This window comes from Mixophyes fleayi, chromosome 7, assembly GCF_038048845.1.
Source record: "Mixophyes fleayi isolate aMixFle1 chromosome 7, aMixFle1.hap1, whole genome shotgun sequence".
Classification (NCBI taxonomy): domain Eukaryota; kingdom Metazoa; phylum Chordata; class Amphibia; order Anura; family Limnodynastidae; genus Mixophyes; species Mixophyes fleayi.
Genome location: NC_134408.1, coordinates 44180990 through 44203433, shown reverse-complemented (window position 1 = coordinate 44203433; position 22444 = coordinate 44180990). Strand labels below are relative to the sequence as shown.

Genomic DNA, 22444 nt, shown 5'->3' with positions numbered 1-22444 from the left:
AATTCACTTACCCAGCTCCCGGAGAACTCGCTATGCAAGCGGCCTTCCTACTCACTCCTTACATCCGCCTTGTTTCATATCCAGCTGCCAGGGTGAAATTGAAATGGTCCGGAGTACGCACATGCGGTTGTTCCTGTCCGATAATGTAATCTCGTGTAGCTGGCTTGGCGGTTGATAAAAAAGAGTCTAAGGGGCATATTTAACAAATCACGGTAGTACTTACCGTGGAATTAAAGTCCCTCCGCAAATTTATTAAAGGTGCATCGCAGCAGATATCATGGATATCTGCTGCTTTGCACTCCTGATCGTTTTTGCGAGCAGTCACCATTCAACAGAATGGTGACTGCTCTGGCCGCAATCTAACAAGTCCCGAAAATATTTTTTTTTCGGGAACTTGTCTTGTTAATGTACGCCAGCTGCTGGCGTACATCATCCGAATTGAAGAAGTCCAGTGCTGTCAGCTCTGCTACGAAGAGCAGAGCTGGACAGCGCATGTGTGGAGGGATCACATGATCCCTCCCTGTCACTCAGCGCGCTCTCTCTGCAACGATAGTTGCAGAGACAGAGTGGGGACTTTGTGCGCATGTGCACTGCACATGCGCAATTGAAGGAAGAAGAGGAACGAAGAGGAGATCCCGAGACAGCGCGTCCGAAGAGGGGGGTAAGTGTGATTTTTTTCTATCACAGAAACAGCAGTTTTTCGGAACTGCTGTTTCTGTGTTCCCTTTTTAATAAATTTGAGAAATTGTTCAATCCTTATCCTTGCGATAAGGATTGATAACTATTTCTCACTTTTGCCGATTAATGATAAATGTGCCCCTTAGATGTTGGTAAACAAGATGATAATCGGTAACGTACGCGTTTCGCCCAGTGATTAGGCTTCCTCAGGGATATTAAAGGTCATAAACCATTCTGCCTTTTTATATAGTCATCATGTAAGTGGAGTCATTTATTGATTGGTTGTTGGTTAGATTGCAGAACAGATGTGCTAATCAGAACCTGCCAATCAGCCTATACCACACAGACTCAGTGGTGATTGTATTTAGGAATGAGTGAGAAATAAATAAAGAAAAGAAGAAATGTATACAGGGTTAATCTGGAGTGTTGGTATAAACAAATAACAGGAGATCCAGTATCTTCACTTCTGTTATGATGGGAAGAGATACAATGAAAAATGGATACTTGAAAAAAGAGCAAGGTTGAATGTTACAGAAAGCTGTTAAGTTCAAAATCAATATTTAAACCTTACGGTACTAAAGTTTTTAATGTATATATCCATTTGCTTTCTTCACGTGACATGGAACGAATGAAGTGTCCCCCCCTCCATGATCTTTTTACTTTACAGATACCTAGAAACTTAAGCAATGAGGGATCCTTATTGTGAAGGAGGGCAAAGTGATTTGAAACACTATGTGCCTCAAATCCCTTCTTAATGTTCCTCTGGTGTTCACTAAATCGGGTGTGCAAATCTCTCGCAGTCCTTCCTATATATTGCTTTCCACAAGGGCACTCTAGCAAATATATAACCCCTTTAGTGTCACAGGATATTTTGTCTCTTATGGTGTATGTAACACCTGTGGCATTAGCGATGAATGTACTGACAGGTTTAGTACCCCTCATACCACTTGTTCTACATGCATGACACCTAGTACAGTGGAAGAACCCTTTTCCTTCTTCTCCTAGCCATGTACTTGTAGCTGTCTGTGTGGTGGTTGGAATGCTGCTTTTGACTAGGCCATTCTTCAGGTTATTGGCCTTTTTATATATAAACCTTGGTCTTTTTGGGAGTATCTCCCTCAATTTCTCATCGCCAAACAGAATGTTCCAATGCTTACGGATGATCCTTTCCATTTTCCTGGAATCACAACTATATCTGGTGATAAATGAGGAAGCATCAGGGTGATCAAGAGGTTTGATGGTTTTCTTAATCAAAAGACTTTCACTGTCCTCTTCTCTAACTTCAACAAAGGCTTTTTCTACGATAGATTTATCGTAGCCCCTTTCTAAAAACCTATCCTTAATGAGGTTGGCTTGAATGTCATATTGTTCCAGAGTGGAACAGTTCCTCCTAATCCTAGTGAACTGGCACTTGGGGATGTTATGTAGCCAGTTTGTGTGGTGGCTGCTGCAGGCTGGGATATACGAGTTGCAGTCTACTTTAGTACCGCAAGGTTTAAATATTGATTTTGAACTTAACAGCTTTCTGTAACATTCAACCTTGCTCTTTTTTCAAGTATCCATTTTTCTTTGTATCTTTTCCCATCATATCAAAAGTGAAGATACTGGATCTCCTGTTATCATTTGTTTATACCAACACTCCAGATTAACCCTGTATACATTTCTTCTTTTATTTATTTCTCACTCATTCCTAAATACAATCACCACTGAGTCTGTGTGGTATAGGCTGATTGGCAGGTTCTGATTAGCACATCTGTTCTGGAATTTAACCAACAACCAATCAATGAATGACTCCACTTACATGATGACTATATAAAGAGGCAGAATGGTTATGGTTTCATTCCCCTCCTACAGGTCCCTTCTTCCCTGCTGTTTGTGACTGAGCCAATGGGGCTTCTTCCTTTGTTATTCCCCTTGTGTTCCTGTTCTTTTTTTTTTTTTTTCTCCTGTTAAGTTGCGGTTGGGCTGGCCAAACCACAATCTAATTTTTCTTCCCTATTTCCCACCTCGTTCCCTCTCTCTCTTCTCTTTCTACCCCCCTTCTCTAGCTTTGTCCTTCTCTTTTTTCTTGGCTCAATATTCTGACTCTCCCTTTCCCATTAAACATATAAAAAAAAAAAACAACCCAACAACTCCTGCCGTGTTGTTGCTTAGAGCTGCTGCTTTGTATTTTCATTATTGATATTTTATTGTAACATAATATCCAAGCCAATTAATTCTGGTCTTATTTGCATACTTGTCTCCATTCTGTATAGTAGCTGCACTGATGTATATCTTGACAGTTCCATATCTGTACTGCTTTTCTTTGTTTTTGTATTCACTGTTATTGACATAAAGATTAAAATTAAATAAGTGTGTGTGTGGGAGAGGTGATATCAGTGGCTGTGATGACTGTGGTAAGACTGTTTGCCAAAGATGCTGTAAGTGATACAGTAATACCTTTGTATTGACCCAGTTTTGCATAATTTCTTTATGCTTGGTGATTCTGATGAAGTCTTTAAGCTTTTGACGGCATAGTATATTTGGCTCACCATTTGGGAATAAAAAGTGCAACCATCTGGTTATGTGATCCAGTGTCAAGATGAGGGTGAGACAAGTGCTGCATATGACTCTGTCTATGCCGGGACGAGGTGCTTCAAAAATAAAGCAGAGTAGGATTGGACCACTACAAACCTTGAAAAAGCCTGTGAGTAAAACACGTGTTAGCGTCCCACTTTACTGCTCTATCATCTGCCTTTTATATATCATTTTTCCCTGGATCGCTCTCCAGATTGATATTAGGCAGGGTCTTTCACATAATCCCACGATCACAAGAGTAAGATTTTTGGATGGGCAGCTAACGATTCCTACCTGTAAAATGCTATCGTATATATAATAGCCTCATAGCTCAGTATGCTGGATATAGGGAACTGAGTATTTTTGATACCGGGATATTCCCTTTCTTCCTTGATTGCTCCTCAGATCGCCAAATAGGGAGGGCTTATCCAGATAATCCTGCGGTCACAGCAAGAAAAGTCTTTGGATGGGCAGCTCATGATTTTTGTCTACCAAATACCATCCTATGTAATAGCCTTATCATTCAGTATGCTTGATATAGAGAACTCACCAAGTTGAGATTGGAATATAACTCCGTGATTATGGGGATTTGTGTTCCTTAAGGAGTAGGATATTGTTTCTCTAATTGTACATAATATATTAGAGCCTTCCTTGGGAGCATGTTAAATATAGACTGATATGATTTAATTAATGAGTAAATTTGAAGTATAATCGACCCTTCATATACACCATCCAGGTTATTCTGATACAATATTAGTGAATAAGTTAGCAAATGATATACTCACATACCTAATAATTGAATATTGATAGTGGCAGCAAGGCTATGCAATCTGCATTGCATTTTCAAACTCACCAATACACAATTCTTTTATTCATTGTTTTTAATTGTTATTTTAATGCATACCTAATAAAACATATATATTTTTATGTTCTGGTTGCCCCAGAGTGCCCCTATGAAGTACATTGTTTTTCCTTCTCTCTTTGGTTACTACTACAAACCTGCAAAGAGTTAAAGTTGGGAAGTGAAAAATGTTTGGGGTGGAAATGAAAACCAGCAGAGAAGAAGAATAACTGGAAGATAAACAGGTTAATAAAGAAAAGTGAGAAAAAACTAAAATAGAGAAGGAAGGAAAGTGCAGAGTAGGGAGCTGGGAGAAGAAAAGCGAACTGGAGGAAAGGAATAGTGCCGGTGTGTGAAAAGAGAACAATGGTGGAGAAAAGAGAGGTAGTTGCTAATGGATAAAAATAACTAGGTCTAGAAATGAAAGGGGCTTGATGGGGAAAAAAAGTGTGTGCTTCACGGTGCAGAGTGACAAATCAAGTGTGCTGATGGAGTGTAGACATGTTACAGCAACCTCATAAAATCTGATCTATTAAATGTCTGAATAGTATCAGTAGATGGAAATAAACATATTGTAGTAGGAATATATGCCATAAATATCCTATGTCACTTATACACAAATCTCCTATGAGTTAATAGAAAAACTTTATTTTCAATGTCCTCAATTGACTGCCAGCTCTTCCAACAACTGTATGTTTGTGTTTATTTACTAATATTATTCAGACATATTATTGATCACTTTGTTATGAATATTTGTTCTAAGCTCATATATAAGCAATAGCATGAAGTTTTGCTGGTATAGAACTGTATACAGTTGCATGGATCTGTAATGCTGGCAAAAAACTTATATTCTCTGGACATAGGACCAGAATGTGATGGACATGGAAATGTATGCTTTGGAATTTCTGCTATACATAATGGACCGGCTATATAGGATTCTTGACAGTTGAGTACTGTTCCCTTTAAGTATTTCATTTTTCACATAATAAGTGACATTGATTGAATACTTTGTATGCACTGTTTGTTTAAGAATTTTATTGCTGGCCTTTGTATATAAGGTGAGGTTATGGGGGCGGAGGGAGGTGGTGGTTGATTCCAGTCCCTATTCACATATTTCTGTTACCATTATATTCAGTCTGTGTAGGCTGCGAACTGGTGTTTAGTAAGCATTTTCCCTAAGTGTGTTTGTTATAAGTGTGTGTTAAGATTTACATAGCATAATTAGGAGGAGATTCAAGTGAGTGCAAGGTGCATCAGAACATTGCCTCGATTGCATATTTTCACCATTTTCAGTATGAAATCTCTGCTAATTTTTCTGTACATCTCAATGGGACGTGAGGGAAAATAAGTGGAGATTTAATTCAGAAAATCAAGAGATGTGTCTCCACGGATTGTTTCGGAGACGCATTGCTCTGAATTTAATCTTCCTTTTAGAGTTATACAGGAGTTAAGGGGGAAGTGAAGAGAATCCAATACTATCCTGTGAGTTCCTGTTACCTTCCACCTCATGCCCCTGCTTTGTGTACTGCCTGGATACTTCCTATTTAACTGCTTGCAACTGCTTTATCACAATGTTTTCCCCTGTATTTTTGTTGCTGTTTATGACTTCACTTTAAATTTTTACTATTTAACTCTCGCCCCCCCCACTCACAATTCCTAATTTTCGGTTATTCACCATGATTTACTAGTAACCTTTACACTTTCTCATGTACACTCTCCATTATCTTCAGAATTAAACTAAGCTACTCAACCTTGCCTTCAAAGCTCCCACCAACACCGCCCCCCTTTATACATCTCTGACCTCATCACAAGATACACTCACTCTTGCCTTCTTTGATCTGTCTCTGACCTATGCCTCTATTCCTCTCACATAACTACTTCTCTCTCCTCTCTCCAAAACTTCTGCCTTGCTGCTCCCTGCTTATGGAACTCTCTACCCAGGCCTGATCGCACACTCCCCTGACCTTCAATCTTTCAAATGCTCTCTCAAAGTCCACCTTTTAACTATAGCCTTTCCTACTTCTAGCTGACACTACTCAAGTCCCATGTCCACTCTTAGTCAAGCTAGCTCCTATTGTCTCAGCATTGCCCTCTCCCTCTAGATTGTAAACTCTTACAAGCACAGCATTGCTTCCCTTCCAAAATTTCTAAAGTGGTGGAAGATCAGCTTTGTCCTGATTGCTCCCTGAGCCATTAGATGCTGACTCCCTGTCACTCACATGGGATTGGTGGCAATTGTTGCCTCTTGGTAACATGGGGAGGCAAGGGTTCACCCTCTTGGAATAAAAGAATGATAAGCCCAGTAATCAGATGGTTATCAAAGAGCACTGCTGCATGTAATAACTTATTTACCCTATCCTATGAGTAGCAGATCCTGCTCTCTTGTGAGAAGAATTTTTTTTATATATAATTAATTAAAAATTAAGGCTCCTATGATAGGGAGAATAAAAAATAAAGTAAAAATGGAAAAAAGATACAAAAACACACACAAATATTACCATGGCTATTAAAAATACACAAACCTCTAATAAAGTTAACATATTCAATAACACTTTAAAGAAGCATACATAATAGTGTGAACATCGCAAAACGACTTAACTATGGTTTAATATACTGTAGTTTTACTATTTACGATTTTGCATACCTGAGGTTTTGGTTGCTTCACAATCGCACAAGTTTAAAACTAGAGTTTATGTGGTGTTTATGAACTGTACACACTTTAACCTTTTATGTTTAGTAAAAATGTTTATTAAACAGTGTCTGCATAAGATTGCTAGATGCAAATAATGTTTTGTTTCATTTTTATTGATGTCTTTTTGATCAACATACACCCATGATTTTGTAGCGTGGCATACAAAATTATGGGTACCTTTTTGGAATTCTATAAGATATCATCTTTTAGAAAATCATGTTACAGAGTTACAGAGTCTGTAATATGTTTTAGTGGTGTGTTGATAAATGTGGAAACTGGTTCAGCCACCTGTCAAAAGTGAAAGGGTTCATAAAGATTGCTTTTTAGTCACATCCATTGATTGCATATTTCATCAGTAGTTACTTAATAATAAAGTTATTTATCTTTTTTGTACATTTATTACAAATAAGAAATCTCCACCCGTCATAAAAACAAATGTTTGGGGCATTAGAAACTGCCCCCCAGCAGTACATGGTAAAGCGTTGGATTGAGTGTTCTGTGTTGAGACACTTGCATACAATCCCTGATTACTCTTAAGCTAGGTACACACTACAAACACTTTAGACCAGTGATGGGCAAACAAGTCCTCAAGGGCGATCAACAGTTCATGTTTTTAGGTTTTCTTTAATCATGCACAGCTGAGTTAATCTATTTGGCTGGGTCAGTAATTATCCCACCTGTTTCTACAGACAGAAATGAAGTGTCAGGCTGATGGTTGACGTTACAGCATGTCCCTGCCCTCTCTCCTGCGGGGGCCCGGATGTTACACAGCCACATTATTGTTTAGTTCATTGTATTAACCCCTGGGTTGCTAGCAAGGCGTGCTGGAGGTCCCTCTTACAGTCTGGTACTGTGGGTGCACTCAGAAGGAATGAGGGTAGATCGAGACATAGGAGAGAGCTTTAAGAGCCCTCAGTGTTGCAGGTAACAAAGGTTAAATACTGCGTGTGTGCTTTTAAAACATAATGTGATTTTTAGGATTAAATGCAAGTGAACAACAGGGCGGGGAGGTATGGAAAGAAGGCATTCTATCACTATGCTGGCTGGCTTCCATGCACGTGCTGTTACTGTCAAAGCTGTGCTAAAAGCTTGAAGGAGGTGAGGTGATGCTGCGGGGGGATTGAAGGTGATTGGGGAGAAAATATTACACAGTACGACCAACAAAATGAAATGATGATTTGTACTTTGGGACAACTTTAGATCATTGTGTAAGTATACACACTCACACGATATCAAGGCAGTCAGTTGTTTAATGTCTGATTGGCCCAATAATCTGATGAAAACAGTGTAGTGTGTACCCAGTCTTATTATTATTATTATTATCATCATTTATTTGTTGGGCGCCACAAGGTTTCCGCAGCGCCGTACACAGTACAAACAGTAGTACAAAACAGGGTGACAAGTACTGAACAATAAACACAAAGTACCAATGCTTCAGGAACTCCAGGAAGACATATGGAGTAAAGACAGAGCAGAAGAACCGGTATGGAGACAGGAGGGGAGGGGGGCCCTGCTCGTAAGAGCTTACATCCTAAGGGAGGGTGAAACAAACACAGGCACGAAAGGAGGCAGTGAATCAGGGGGAGAGATATTATAGTATTTGCTGCTTATAACCAGTTTCTAGCCATGCTTATCCAGTTAGATAATGGTCCATTAAATATAGCTAGACATTAATTTAAATATAATTTGGTCAGTGAAAACTATTTTAAATATTTGGTAACCACATTATCAAAATAAGAAATTGTTCATTATAGTTCCTTTCTGAAAAAAAGAGCGGTCATGTGGATTCCAGATTGTCTTTATCATCCAAACTTGAGTAAATGTTGATTATAGCATGTTTGCCTGGGTGTCCTCCACTTGGAGAGATAGAGTATTCAGACAAATTGCTGAGGATAATGAATAAAAAACAATAACATGAAAAAGAAAAATAGAATGGAAAGAAAAAAGGAAAGAATTATATACACCTTGATAGCTTAAACAATTGTAACAATTTTTACAGTAACAATACCTGAGGCTTCAAATGTTGTATAAATTTGTAACATGAATATTACTTTTACATAATAACTCCCACTACATTACATCATCTATGTAATATTTAGAAACAATACTATGATTTGCCAAAGTTACTTGTGTGAAATCTTGTTTTTGACAATAAATAACTCTAATATTTTATGGGTTTTTAGATGTTGAGTCAATGTAAGGAAATGAAAGCGTGACATAATGGTAATAATAAGTGTTGTATGTAGGAGTGAAATACCTAAAATATTTTTTTGCAGACGTGATGGCAACTGTATTTCTAATATCCATCAGTTAGATCTAACCTGCATACAGACAAAAATAAAAATCTAAAAACATTCCACTGTAACACACATGACCACACAAGACATTACAATCCCATCCCGTATCTACCACATCACATGTATAAAAATGATTTTCAAAACAACAGGAAATAAATTGGACATAAATGAGTCCTACCCCTTTCATTTCTACAACCAACTCTCCCTGGACACCATCTACCATGTCTAGTCTTTTGACAGAATTCATTTATTCCTCATGTTCAAGCATTTTGAGGTTGAGAGTTAGATCACTTCCTGAGCCTCTTATATGGTCTCTGCAGATAGTTCTTCCTTCAGGTACATTTGGGACTAGATTTACTAAAGTGCGGGTTTGAAAAAGTGGAGATGTTGCCTATAGCAACAATCAGATTCTAGCTGTCATTTTGTAGAATGTACTAAATAAATGATAAATAGAATCTGATTGGTTGCTATAGGCAACATCTCCACTTTATCAAACCCGCATTTTAATAAATATACCTCTGGGTGTCAGTAGTTTTCTTCCTGCAATGCTCAACGTACCTCTTATAAAATCCTACTACATTGATGAGGTGACAACCTTCTGCCACATATAATTTTTCTGATCCTGACTCCCACATCTGGTATATCTTCAGCTTTGAAGTGGTAAAACAACATGTAGCCAATCAGATATCAGTATGTCACCGAGTATTTTGATCTTATGGGACACAGTGATCAGTCCACTCGTGTTAATATGTGAGGAAAGGGCTGGTGTCATGATCTGTGAAGAAGAATGGAGGCATGCCTGAAGCCACAGACTGAGCTTTATATAGTGAGAGGAGAAAGAGCTCATTGCGATCTGATAGTTCTACCCCTTTATGTCACCTCTGGTGGTTAAAACGAGCGTACAATGTGGCAAAGTCAAAATTTCTGCGTAGGCAGGACTATAGGAATATACATAGAATTAATTTTCTGTAACTTATATCATATTTATCAATCATTTTGTATGGGTGCTCCCTAGGATAGTCATTTGAACATTGGAGAAGAAGAAAGAAAGAGAATATCACCAAGAGTGTCCCTATTAGCCTCTTTCCTTCTTTTCGAATAGGTAGAACACACTTTTGGCAATTTTAAACAAGCAAAAGAGGTTTTACATTTCTACTCTTTAATACATATGTCCCCATATACAAAGTTTAGTGCTTTCTGGTATTAGCTGTGTATAATAAACTGTTTTATGAAAATGTTGCGTTTGTGTGTAAAAATACTTTTTTTTGTGTGTTCAGAGACCATGAATGCACAATATCATACTCTGTTTGAAATGTTCCTCTGGCCATTTGTGTAGTAGTTAACGGTCCCTATTTTCCCTGGAAATGTCCCTATTTTTGGTATTCAACAACTGCACAATGAAATTCCTGTTTTCTTACATGTTTGTTGCTACTTAATATATTCTTATTCACTAAGCTTTAGAACAGGCCTGTCCAACCTGTGTCCCATCATGCTTTGCCAGTGCACAACCAGTTGATAGCTGGAAGGGCATGTTGGGACTTGTAGTTTCACAACACCTGGATGGCCGCAGGTTGGACAGGCCTGCTTTAGAATATACTTTTTTTTTTTTACAGGAATAGTGTATAGTAAAAGTGAGGCGGTATACGGTTATCACATTCAGTGGACCTGCTATGATACTGATTGTAGTACTCCAATGTCTGCCAGAACAGTATTGTAAAATGTTAACAACTATGCATTTAAATAGCTGAGATATATGCATGTAAACATTTTCCCCAACATACCCACAATGAAACTATATTTTTGCTTTTCTATATTTAACACATCCTTCACATCTTTACACTATCCCAGAGCTTAGATTATAATTACTATCCCAAAATAAACCATCTCTTATATAATGATTAAGTAAAAATAGCCAACAAAGAGCAATTAATTAAAGCTCTGCTCTGCTACACTTACTGGAATTCATTTAATGTGAATAAACAATAACTCCTTCCACCAGGCAAAATTAACCAGTTAAACCAGTTTAGCAGTCAAAAGAGACCCACTGTGCATGTCAATGAGAAGTGTATGAACCTGTAACTGAGACCTCCCTACTCTAGGTATTGCCTTAAGACAGGGCACATGTGCCAGATGTGGACTCTGTTGGCGCTTGAGCACCTCCACTAGTTGTCCTCCTGGTTGAATGTCCTCTGTGACTCCTGGCTAGTTGGATGCTGACTGCCAAAAGTTTATCAAAGGTGGGAGTGCACATGCACACTAACACTGAGTGCCAGTAAATGTTCAAAGCAGGGGTCCCCAATGACATTATTTCAACACCAGCCAATCAAAAGTGATCAGTTTGTGAAAATGATTATTTTATATTTAATAAAGTGGTGAAAGTGGGTTTTGGGTAGTCTTCTATTTATTTAAAGCTTGTATTACAATTATATCTGTATTCATTTAGTTTTAATTTTTTGGCTATAATGGGCAGAGCCCGTTATACTGAGACCCCCTTAAAGTGGTGTGGAAATTTGCCACTATAATAGTCCCATCTTGTTTATTAGAGTCTCAGAGCTTTTCAGTATGGGGCTTGTAGATTCTGGGATGTGAAGTCACATTGGTATTTTTTTTTTGCACCCATCCCCCTTACACAGGCACCAGCCTAAGATTAAGTCAACTAAATATGATAGTAAATGAATACAATTAAATGAAAAAATCTGAAAAAAACTCTTAGAGATTTGCCTCATGCTCCCTAGTGGAAATGAGTGGTCTCACTACTGTACTGGAAAGTGGCCTAGGCTGATAGTGGACTGGAAGCGTGGCATTGAGGGAGGGCACAGTGAATAGTGTTAACCACTCATGTTACTTTTCTTTAAATTTTGCCCAATTATATTTAAAATTATTTTTCTCCTGGAATTCTGGTAGTTATAATACAACAACTAGATTGTCCCCAAAGAGTTGAATGTTACACACACACAGACGGTAATAGCGCACGTGAAGATACCGGGCTTAGTATATCACTCTATACTATACAGCTGGCATACCCGGTACCCATCCAAAGTTCAAAATCACCCAGTACTTCAATGATTGTGTTGTCATTTTCATGTTTGTGCTCTCCCACTATATTGTTTATAAACTTGTTCTGTTACTTATCAGCCATTGTCTGTAACTACTTTAGTGCTCTCAACGTTGTATTGCGCTATTGTGCAGTTATTTATATTACAATTCCATACAGATTTATCTGTAAGTTCACTATATTTATCTATGTGTACTGCAGCTATCATTCCTGTTGTCTACCTGTCATCATTTCAGAAAAGGGGTCTGTGACATGATGGACTGCCTATACCACCCAGTCTGTCGTTGGGAACCGGCTGGGCTTACTTTTGTCACCGTTCCCTTTCTTTATCCCAAATGCACCCTCTAACCGCAGTAGTAGGAGGGGCTTAAGCTGCTGCCACCACCATACTCCTTCACGACATCCAGAACCACGTTCCTTCTGGGTAACTGTCGCTGCTAGTGAACCCCCTTGCTGGTGCACCTGAGCTGGTACCCCTGACCTCATCCTATTTATCAGGGTTGCTGTGGAAGGATACCCCCTGGCCTATCCCACTGGCCAGAGCTGCTGGATAGCGGGAAGAGCGGTGGTACCGGAAAGCTGGGTCCAAACCTCAAAACAGCCTGAAATGGATAAGATTTTGGTCTAATCTGTAGGTCACAGGAAATTACAGCAGGGAAGATGATGTCACACAGGTCTTGAAGCAAGTGATGTTTATTTAACTCAAGAGTCCTGAAGAGGACAATTCACACTGGTTGAAGGTACCAGTGATCAGAAAGTCAGATGGAACAATGATACATTTCAGTACAAGACAGTGCTGTTTTATACTGTTTTGGACACCGTTTAGCAAGAGGTAAGCCAGCCCCTTGAACTCTTTGCTGGCCCCAAGAAGTCTGAGTTATTTTTAGTATCAGGATGCAATGTTTCCTCAAACAAGGATTTAAATGCAATTTATACGTAACAAAATTTACACTTATCTGTGATATCCTATATTATGTGCTGTTTACAATGTTCAGACAGGTTCCTTTCCCTTTATTCAGGCAGGATACAGGTAACGACTCCCTGTTGTGTATTCAAGTGTTGATCACTCACATTGAATAGACTTAATTAGCCTTAATGAGGACTTCCTCTCGAAGCTACCCAAGACTCCTTAAACAAATACTTATTGCATAAGACATATACCTCAGAAAGGAATGCATTTCCTATACAAAGTGCCACACGATACAAAAAAAACAGTTCACCTGCAATTATATAAATAATCACCCTGCGCTATTTCCTTTAAATTAAGTTATACAATAAGTTATTTATAAGTGATCCAGCCACAGGGTCCAGACCTATGTCTGCTGAGAGAACATCTGTTTTGTTGATGCCTGATGTGCAGCTTGCGTGGCTGAGGACAAGGGTCCGTCAATGTCTCGGGGGGGGGGGGAAGGGCGCAAACAATGTGGTGGAAACGCCAATGGCAAGGTCGCTAGCTCAATCCATTGAGGCTTTGACAAGACTCGCAACACATCATAAGGTGAATGATAATATTCCACTTAACCACCCCTTTTACCACAGTAAAACCTCTTTCACAGGAAGGGTTATCTCTAAGGTTACTAGATCACATAACTCACATAATTTTTGGTATTCACCAACTGCACAATGAAATTCTTGTTTTCCTGCATGTTTGTTGCTACTTAATATATTCTAATTCACTAAGTTCTAGAATATACTTTTTATAGAAATAGTGTATAGTAAAAGTGAGGCGGTATACGGTTATCACATTCAGTGGACCTGCCATGATAGGGATTGTAGTACTCCAATGTCTGCCAAAACAGTATTGTAAAATGTTAACAACTATGCATTTAAATAATTAAGATCTATGCATATAAACATATTTCCCAACATACCCACAATGAAACTATATTTTTACCTTTCTATATTTAACACACCCTTCACATCTTTGCACTATCCCAGAGCTTAGATTATAATTACTATTCAAAAAGAAACCAACTCTTATATAACGATTAAGATACTTAACATTTTAAAAATAGCCAACAAAGAGTAATTAATTAAAGCTCTGCTCCACTTACTGGGATTAATTATTAATGTGAATAAACAATAACTCCTTCCACCAGGCAAAATTAACCAGTTAAACCAGTTTAGCAGTCAAAAGAGACCCACTGTGCATGTCAATGAGAAGTGTACGAACCTGTAACTGAGACCTCCCTACTCAAGGTATTGTATTAACACAGGGCACACATGCCAGATGTGGGCTCTGTAGGTGCTTGAGCACCTCCACTAGTTGTCCTTCTGAGTGGTACAGGAACCACCTTGGGTCCATAAACGAGGGTCATGGCTTAACACAAGTGTCTTCCTCACTGAAGGGATTACTGGAATCATCTTCATCGCAGAAGCCTTGCAAGGGTCAGGGAGCCGTCAAGGGTAATTTCCTTGGGAACTCAGAATTTTCCTCTCAAAAAGAGAGTGAGATTCCAGGGGACTCCACTTTGAGAACCAAACAGGTTTGAAGGATGATTTCTTTACCAGACAGGGCATCAAGCAGTTGGTTTTAGCTGTTCGAAAGTTTCTAAACCTCCAGATTTCAAATACCTTGCAGGTTTTGCCTTAATTACTCCTTCTCTGAAGAATAAAATGGTAAATTCCAGCCAGAGTGGATGTCTTCATTGCCCAGTTTTCAAAATCCACCACAACTCCGATTCCAAATGCTGCACCTTTGTAGGACAGCATGATAGGAAATGTTAGGTGATTCTGAAGTCTGTGTTTGTCAAAGCAGGTGCATCGCTTAGACCCATTCTAGTGGCCGCTTAGGTAAACAAACTGGTAGAGTAGTCTGCTGAGCAGGTTAGTGAGGGCTTACAATAAATACACCCAAAGATCAGAATTGATGCCTTAGTGGATCATGCGAGAAAAGCATCAGATTATTTGGGTGACACGGTCCTTGATGCAGGTCTTATCCTACCTAGAATCTCGACCTTGGTGATTGCAGCCAGATGCCAACTTTGATTTATATCCTGGGAAGAAGATGCGAGGACTCTGGAATTGGACAGGGTTATCTCCTAGGCCACGAGGTAAAGACTTCTCTACTCTCTGTGAATGCTCAAAAACCTATGGCCCAGCATTTTCCAGGAAAAACATCTGAGAGATGAGGCATGTAGTCCCTATTTTTGTCAGAAGTGATTAAGTAATAACCCAAAACCTCTTGCTCTTTCTGGTCTAGGACAAATCTATTTTTAGTACAAAAACTGGACTTGTCAGTCCATTGAATCTAAAATCCCTAGACACTCACATGCGGGTGGACATATTCAAGATAGAATCTTTAAGATCTATCAACAATGGCATGACAAGACATATTTCTAGCCTCCATGGATAATGCATGTATAAGATGCATATCGCCACATCCCTATCTGGGAGGGCATCACAGCCTTTTTGGGTTTACAGTTGAGGATTCCCATTTTCAGTTCAGAGCTCTGCCCTTCAGTCTGGCTACAGCACCAAGGGTATTCACCAAAATGATGGCATTCATTGCAGCCCTTTAAAAGGTCAAAAGGGGTAACTATTGCACCCCTTAAAATTTATTGAGCTCAAACTCTCTGTTACAAGTTCCATACCACTTAAGGGACAGACTTATTTGCATCCAGTTGGGCAATGCCACGGCTGTAGCATACATAAATCATCAGGGGTTCACCAAGAGCCCCTTACATATAAAGGAGACGCCAAGATTAAGTGCTAGGTGAAAAGGTATATCCCAGCACTTTTGGCAGTATTCAAGCACACTTCCTGAGCAGCCATGCCATTCATCCGGGACACGGTCTCTTCCACCGGATAGTGGGGTCAGCCGAAGGTCGATATGGTGGCATCATGACTGAAATACAAAGTGGATCACTACTGTACAAGAACCAGGATCTGAATGCTTTCCTTGTGGATGCCATGACAGTCAAGTGAATATATCTACTAGTGTATAGTAGTGTATATATTATGATAGCCATGCTTCTTCAGGAAAATCAAGAAAGACAAGAGAGAGGGTGCAGCAGCATTCTTGCAGCAGCAGACTGGCTGAGAATATTACGGTATGCCGGCATTTTAAGTCTCCACAGAACCACTGTGGAGACTTCCTACAAGAAAAGAACTGGTAAATCAGGGTCCCCTCTACCATCGAGACTTAGCACAGAGTGTGAAAGCCAAAAACAAGATAGATTAGTAGAGTAGTGCTCCCAGGGAATGGAAATGGGAATACAGCAAGAATCCTAGGGTGGGTGTGTCTCTGCCTACCCGGTGAATTAAACTTAATTATATTGTTAGGAAAATAGGCACACTAGGGTAGGAAATGAAAAATCACAGGGTAGGTATAAAATAAAATACACACTATGAACGTGGTTTTGTTTTAACTTATGGATACGGAGGTGTTCAAGGTACAATTCAGCGATTGATTATGTCCAAGATCCAAATTCAATCGACCAAAACAATTCCCTAATAAAAAATGCTGTGACTTAATACAAGAAAATGTTTATACAGGTTATTAGTTTGTATCAATTCGTAATCTCTGTAGCAAACATTATGCTTTTGTTCCAAATAAGATTCTGTGCAGTTACTAGACAAAAGTTCAAAAACCCACAGCGCCTGTGTTTAGCTTCATTATGTTAATCAAACATGTCTATCCTGTCTCACCAGTGTTCAGTTTTACAGACACAACCTTAGATTATTGTAATACAGTACAGCTCAAATCAATGCTTGTGTCAGTTTAAATGCAATTGCAACAGTTCCATCCCATTTTGCTCCTAATTCATACAAAGTTAAGGGAAAGAGGGCCGTACATAGTGAAGCATTGCTAGACATTTTATGTTTTACAGGTGGTTCTCCCTGCTGTGTGTTCAGTCCCTACATGTTTCATCTGGCAGACTTCGTCAGGGGATGGTCACACAAGGATGTCAAATTGGCTGTCATATTTAGCAGGTTCCTGGTTTTTGAAAATAACGCAGCTATCGTGTGCACCAAGCCTTTGTTCCAGTCCAAAACGTTGTCAAAATTTCATCTGAACCAATATTATCACTACTCTTGGACGTGATTTGGCCTCAGGAGGTTAAGAATCTATCCATCTGTTGGATGTCTTCAGAGCCTTGAGGATTTATGTAGATAGAATGTCATCCTTGGGTAAGATCCTTAGGTAAGACCTTAGGTAAGCCTCTTGGTGCTATATACGACGCACAGAAGAGCGGCTGGACTGCGACAAAACAATCCATGGGCAAATGGATTAAGGCTACGATTCAGTAGGGCTATGTTTCCACAAGAAAGCCAGTCCCTGTGAGAATTATGGCTCATTTGACCACATCGATGAGCTCTTTCGGAGCGCAGAAGAGAGGCCTAGGTTGAGCAGTTGTGTAGGGTGGCAACCTGGTCGTCCATTCATACAAAATTCTACGAGCTCAATGCATTTGTCTCCAAAGAAGCAAGATTTGGAAGAAAAGTTTTCTGTATCGGAGCGCACCCTTCCCTAGGGGCAGCTTTGGAATGTCCACATTGTAGCAGTGTCTCCCAAATAGGAAGACAGAGATAAAATAATATTTGTACTTACCGTTAAATCCATTTATCTGATTCCATTTGGGGGATAGTGCATTCCAACCCCTTTTACAGTCTTTCTGAGGTTGAACGTTGCTCTGTTTGAGAGTTATTATTCTTGTTTTATTGGTTCTTTCGGTCTTACCCTATGGAGATTTGTTAGCAAGAAAAAAAACAAAAAACCTGGCTGCCATTAGAAGTGGGGTTTAGAGGGGCAGGACCTTCAAATGCAAATCATTTTTAACTTTTTCAGCAAGCCCCAACCTCATAGCAGCATTGTCTCCCAAAGGGAATCAGTGAAATGCATTTAAAGTTAAGTACAACAATCCTCTTCTTTTCTTAGCTGCCCTTCTACAAATCATAATCTCCTTTTCAAAATCTGTTTGGAGGTTGCAAAATACGTCTGTGTTACAACTGCAGTTGATATCTGAAGCTGTGCTGATCCTAATTAGCGCTGGCAAACCAAGGGTGCGGAATCTAACGAGTTCCTCGGTATTCACCAAGAACCATCGCAAGGCGTGCTGGACTTTGCAGCAGAGAACTCGCAAGTCCCGGTCCCCTGGAATGTCTTAAGATGCAGCACCACGGAGCAGAGGAACGGACGTAAGTACCCAGAAGAGAACACTGACCCAGAGAGGTTGGAACAGATTACAGGTGATAAGCAGAAAGTGGTCAGATGGCAGAGTCGGTACACAGGAGATCCAGCAGAGCATAGTCAGGCAGGCAGGATTTGGTACACGGGAGTTCCAGCAGAAGGTACTCACAGAGAGAGTACATTCAAAGGAACTGCAGGGAGTCAGACGCATGGCAACTATGTTGCACTGACACACGATCTGTGTCAGAGCGAGATTTAAGTAAAGGAGGAGATTTGAATTACCCACCTCAACAGTCAGGTCATGTGACTCGCTACCCGGAAGCGCCCGGTAGCGCTGGCAGAGAACAGCGCTGAAACCCGGAGAGGCGAGTCTATAACAGTCTGCCAGTTACACAAACACAGGCTCACAGCTCTTAGTATTTCGTGTGAAGGCAGAGGAAGGATGGAGTAAAAGATGGATTTTACAGTATACAGAGCTTAGAGCCTCTCTGCTCATGACACATTGTGCCAATCCGAAATCATTAATAGCAGCCTGAATAAACAAACCAAGGAACAATGGTAAATGCCAACATTCTAATTATAGCTTGGTACAGTAATTTATGTTAAAAAAACAAACAAATTTTTCATGGGATTGTTTTAAAATACTTGTACAAAAGATAATGAACAATAAAATATTAAATGTACTATTAATATATATTCAAGCCCATTTAGAAATGGGTTCGTTAAAGTGTTTTACATAATTGCAATATTTATAATTAATAAAATATCTCCAAGTTGTATGTCCTGATGTTTTCCTGATATTTGCCATCTCAGAAAAGGACAAAGCAGAGTGGAGGTTATTCGTCTTGCCTTAGTAGAGGGCAAGAGGCAATTTAATTGGCCTGAAGTTGAAAGAAATGTCACATCAAGCTGAACTTCTATGCTTTGCTATTTCTGTCAATATAAGAACACGGAGAGGTCTCTGATTGAAGGAGGAAAAATGTCAACACATTTTAGTTTTTAATGATGAAGTGGAGTCATAATAAGACTAATCAGCACATTTTACATTCACCTGTCTCAAAGTAAACCATGGAGGTAATTTTGGTGGTGGATATACCTCCCAACAGCCCCAACAGTTGGGACAAAGGTCAGGAATGGAGGTACAGTCGAGTAGGATTGGCAAAGTTAGAATATATGCATAATGGAGAAAAGCTGATGCAGGGCCGGTGCTAGCATGTCAGGCGCCCCCTACAAAAAATAAATTTGCGCCCCCCTTTTTTATAAATTATTTGTTCATTTAATAATGTTTTTTCTTTTAATACAAATCATATAATACACTTTAATAAAGAGAGTAATACAAATAAATACATTAAACAGTAAACATGAACTGCTATATGAATAATATAAATGAAGAAAATGTATTCTTTGTAATAATAAGATTTTAAATATTTGGCAAATTAGTTTGGTTGTGCCTCCTGCTTCATCACACTTTGCCCCCTCTTATCACATGGTGCCCCCTCTCCTCATCCACATTGCTGCCCCCCTCTGATTTTTCAACATAGCACTCCCCTCCGTTATTTACGTACCTTTCTATGACCTTCTTATCCTCTCTTTTCCTCTTCAGTCTTTTCTTTTTCTCTTCTTGCTGTCTCAATGTGCGGGTCCTCTCTGCACCGCTCCTTACTGACATTGTCGGGATGTGATGGCATCACTCCCGTCACTGTCAATGAGAAGGGAGCAGAGGGGAGGGGGAGGAGAGCGCTGGCATTTTTTTTTGTGGCAGCAGACAAGTGAGGGTGGCAGGTGGTGGTAACTGCCCCTCAGTCTTGGCGCCCCCCGCCTTGCTTACCCCACTCCGCCGGCCCTGAGCTGATGTGAAAGCTGCACTACTAACTACATAGAAGATTTTACTAAGCCCATTCCCCTACCTTGAATGCCTATTGTTGCTACATGCATCCACTTTTTGCAGCTTGTGGTTAGTCCTCCCATTCACCCCAGCCCCCCCATATTCAGGTTTTTGGCCTGGGCTGTAATAGAAACAAAGAAGCCCCTGGAAAAAAATGTAGCAGCCCCCATGGCTCTGGCTAAGGGGAGGGGGAAGTTACTAAAAACAAATATTTTTTGTTTAGGTTGTAGTACAGCTGTTAAAACAACTTTAAAATGCTTTAGGCAATTAAACTTGAATTTAAATTTAAAGAAATGTATATTTCCAACATTACCTACAGAACATATAGTAACATGTATATAAAATTCTGACATTAATTTCTATTCTGACACAATAATGTATTCTGACATTAATTTCTTCCTAAACTTTCACACACATATGTATGTAGGTGCCGCTACCGCTAAAGCTGACTGACATCTTCCCTCCTGTTCTCATGTGTCACTGAATCCCTCCTCCTGCCTGACATATTGATAGTGCTTCTCCCAATGATACCGTCCTCTCATCATGACAGCTTAGTCTCCACCCAGAGGACATACTTCCCTTATTCGTGCAGGCATCGTCCCGCAGCCCGCCTCCTGGCACCAAGTCCTCTGTATAGGTCATATCAATACTAGACATCACCTGGCCGCCTGGAAGTCATTCACAGCGCGATTCGTTGTGTTCTGTAATGTCTGAAGAGCTGTGAGACGGGCACACATGTATGTATTACATGTTTTCTCATTCTCTCTTATTAGCCTTCGTTGCATGTGTTGCACCATGTGTATTTATCATAGAGCACTTAATTTCATATCCATCTCCTGGCTGACTATGCAATAGATAAAACAATCATTTACTGATAAAACTCGAAACCCATATGACGAATAGTAATGGATAAGACACATTGTATTTATGTAAATATAGTATTTTAAATCAGGATATATTGCTATGGAAAGTTTCTGACACACTTGTGTTAGGAGAATAGTAAATGTTTTGTATACAGATTTTTATTTTATGGTATCCAGTGTTTGTGTGGGTGTCCTGTGTGATGGTGTTTTCTGCATAACTGCTACCTGGTTGTAGCTCAGTCTCTTTCACCTGAGGATCCTGTAGCTCAAAGTTGGCAAACAGGTATCTAGCTGTATGCAGGTCTGGTAACAGTGGAACTGGTATAATGCAAAAGGAGCAGGTGCGGCAGGGCACAGTCTTAACTGGTGACAATGACAGGCTCCAGTTCATCTTTGTTGGATAAATATGTTTTATAGATGCATTTATTTATTTTCTCTATATACAGTTTTATCTATTGGCTTACAACACTTGACACTTTATTAAGAAATAAAAACAAATACTGGGACTTACACCCTCATTGTACAATCACATTGTGAGCTCCACTGTCAACCATATTGCACAGGCTGCAGTGCAATTTGTTATATATATATATATATATATATATATATATATATATATATATATATATATATTGTATAATATTCTACCCCTTCATCCATTTGATATATTTTTTTTCAATATGAGATTGTGCTCTTTTTTTTTTTTTACAACATGTCTTGCCTACTCCTAGTTACGGTCTGGACTTCCTTTTCTCATTCACTGGGGACCCTCCATCACCCTGCTGTTACCTGTTACCAATTCCCTCACAGCAACCAAGACTAGGTGGATCAATCAAACCTGCCCAGACTAAGATTTGTAAATAACTTGGCCCCTGATTGAACAGGACCCACAACCAATCAAATTAGGGCCAATTAGTTACATACCTTCTGCCAGCAGAACAGAATGCACTAGATGGCCGGTACGGGAAGACCACCGGCATCGGTAATGTCCTCAGACCAGTGAGGGGAATCCTTCCAATTTGCTAATTATTTAATTTAGTTTTAAATTATCTAGAATCTTTGTCATGTATTTATTATAAAACACAATTCAGAAGATAAGTGTTTCAGGTGTTTTTTTTTTTTGTTTTATCTTGGTTTAATGCTTCAGAATATTGTTCTTGCTTTCCTGAAAAGTTCTGCCTGGTATCCAAGTCAGTGATGGGCAGCAGGCAGCCCTTCACCTGTAGCCCCAACTGCGATTCATTCAGCAGTCTCTAAATACAGAGTGATGTTTTACTGACTAGTTTGTGTTTATCATGTTGCTACTCTCATGAGTATTGATTGCATGGTACTATTGTCACCTGTTTGATTTTGCAGCCCTTTTACATGCATAACATTAAACCGTTTCCAGGTCTGATTATTGTGTGTAATTACTTCTGAAGTGTGCATGTGCAGGGATTGATGC

General features: G+C 39.5%; 1 protein-coding gene across 1 annotated transcript in view; it reads left to right on the top strand.

Moving 5' to 3' along the window:
• The first annotated feature begins 20733 nt into the window (after nucleotides 1-20733).
• LOC142097694 (multidrug resistance-associated protein 1-like) overlaps nucleotides 20734-22444 on the top strand; it is an 85111-nt gene continuing 83400 nt past the window's right edge. The window contains exon 1 of the mRNA XM_075179754.1: nucleotides 20734-20874. The gene's annotated coding sequence lies outside the window, so the exon portion shown is untranslated. The remainder of the gene's footprint in view (nucleotides 20875-22444) is intronic.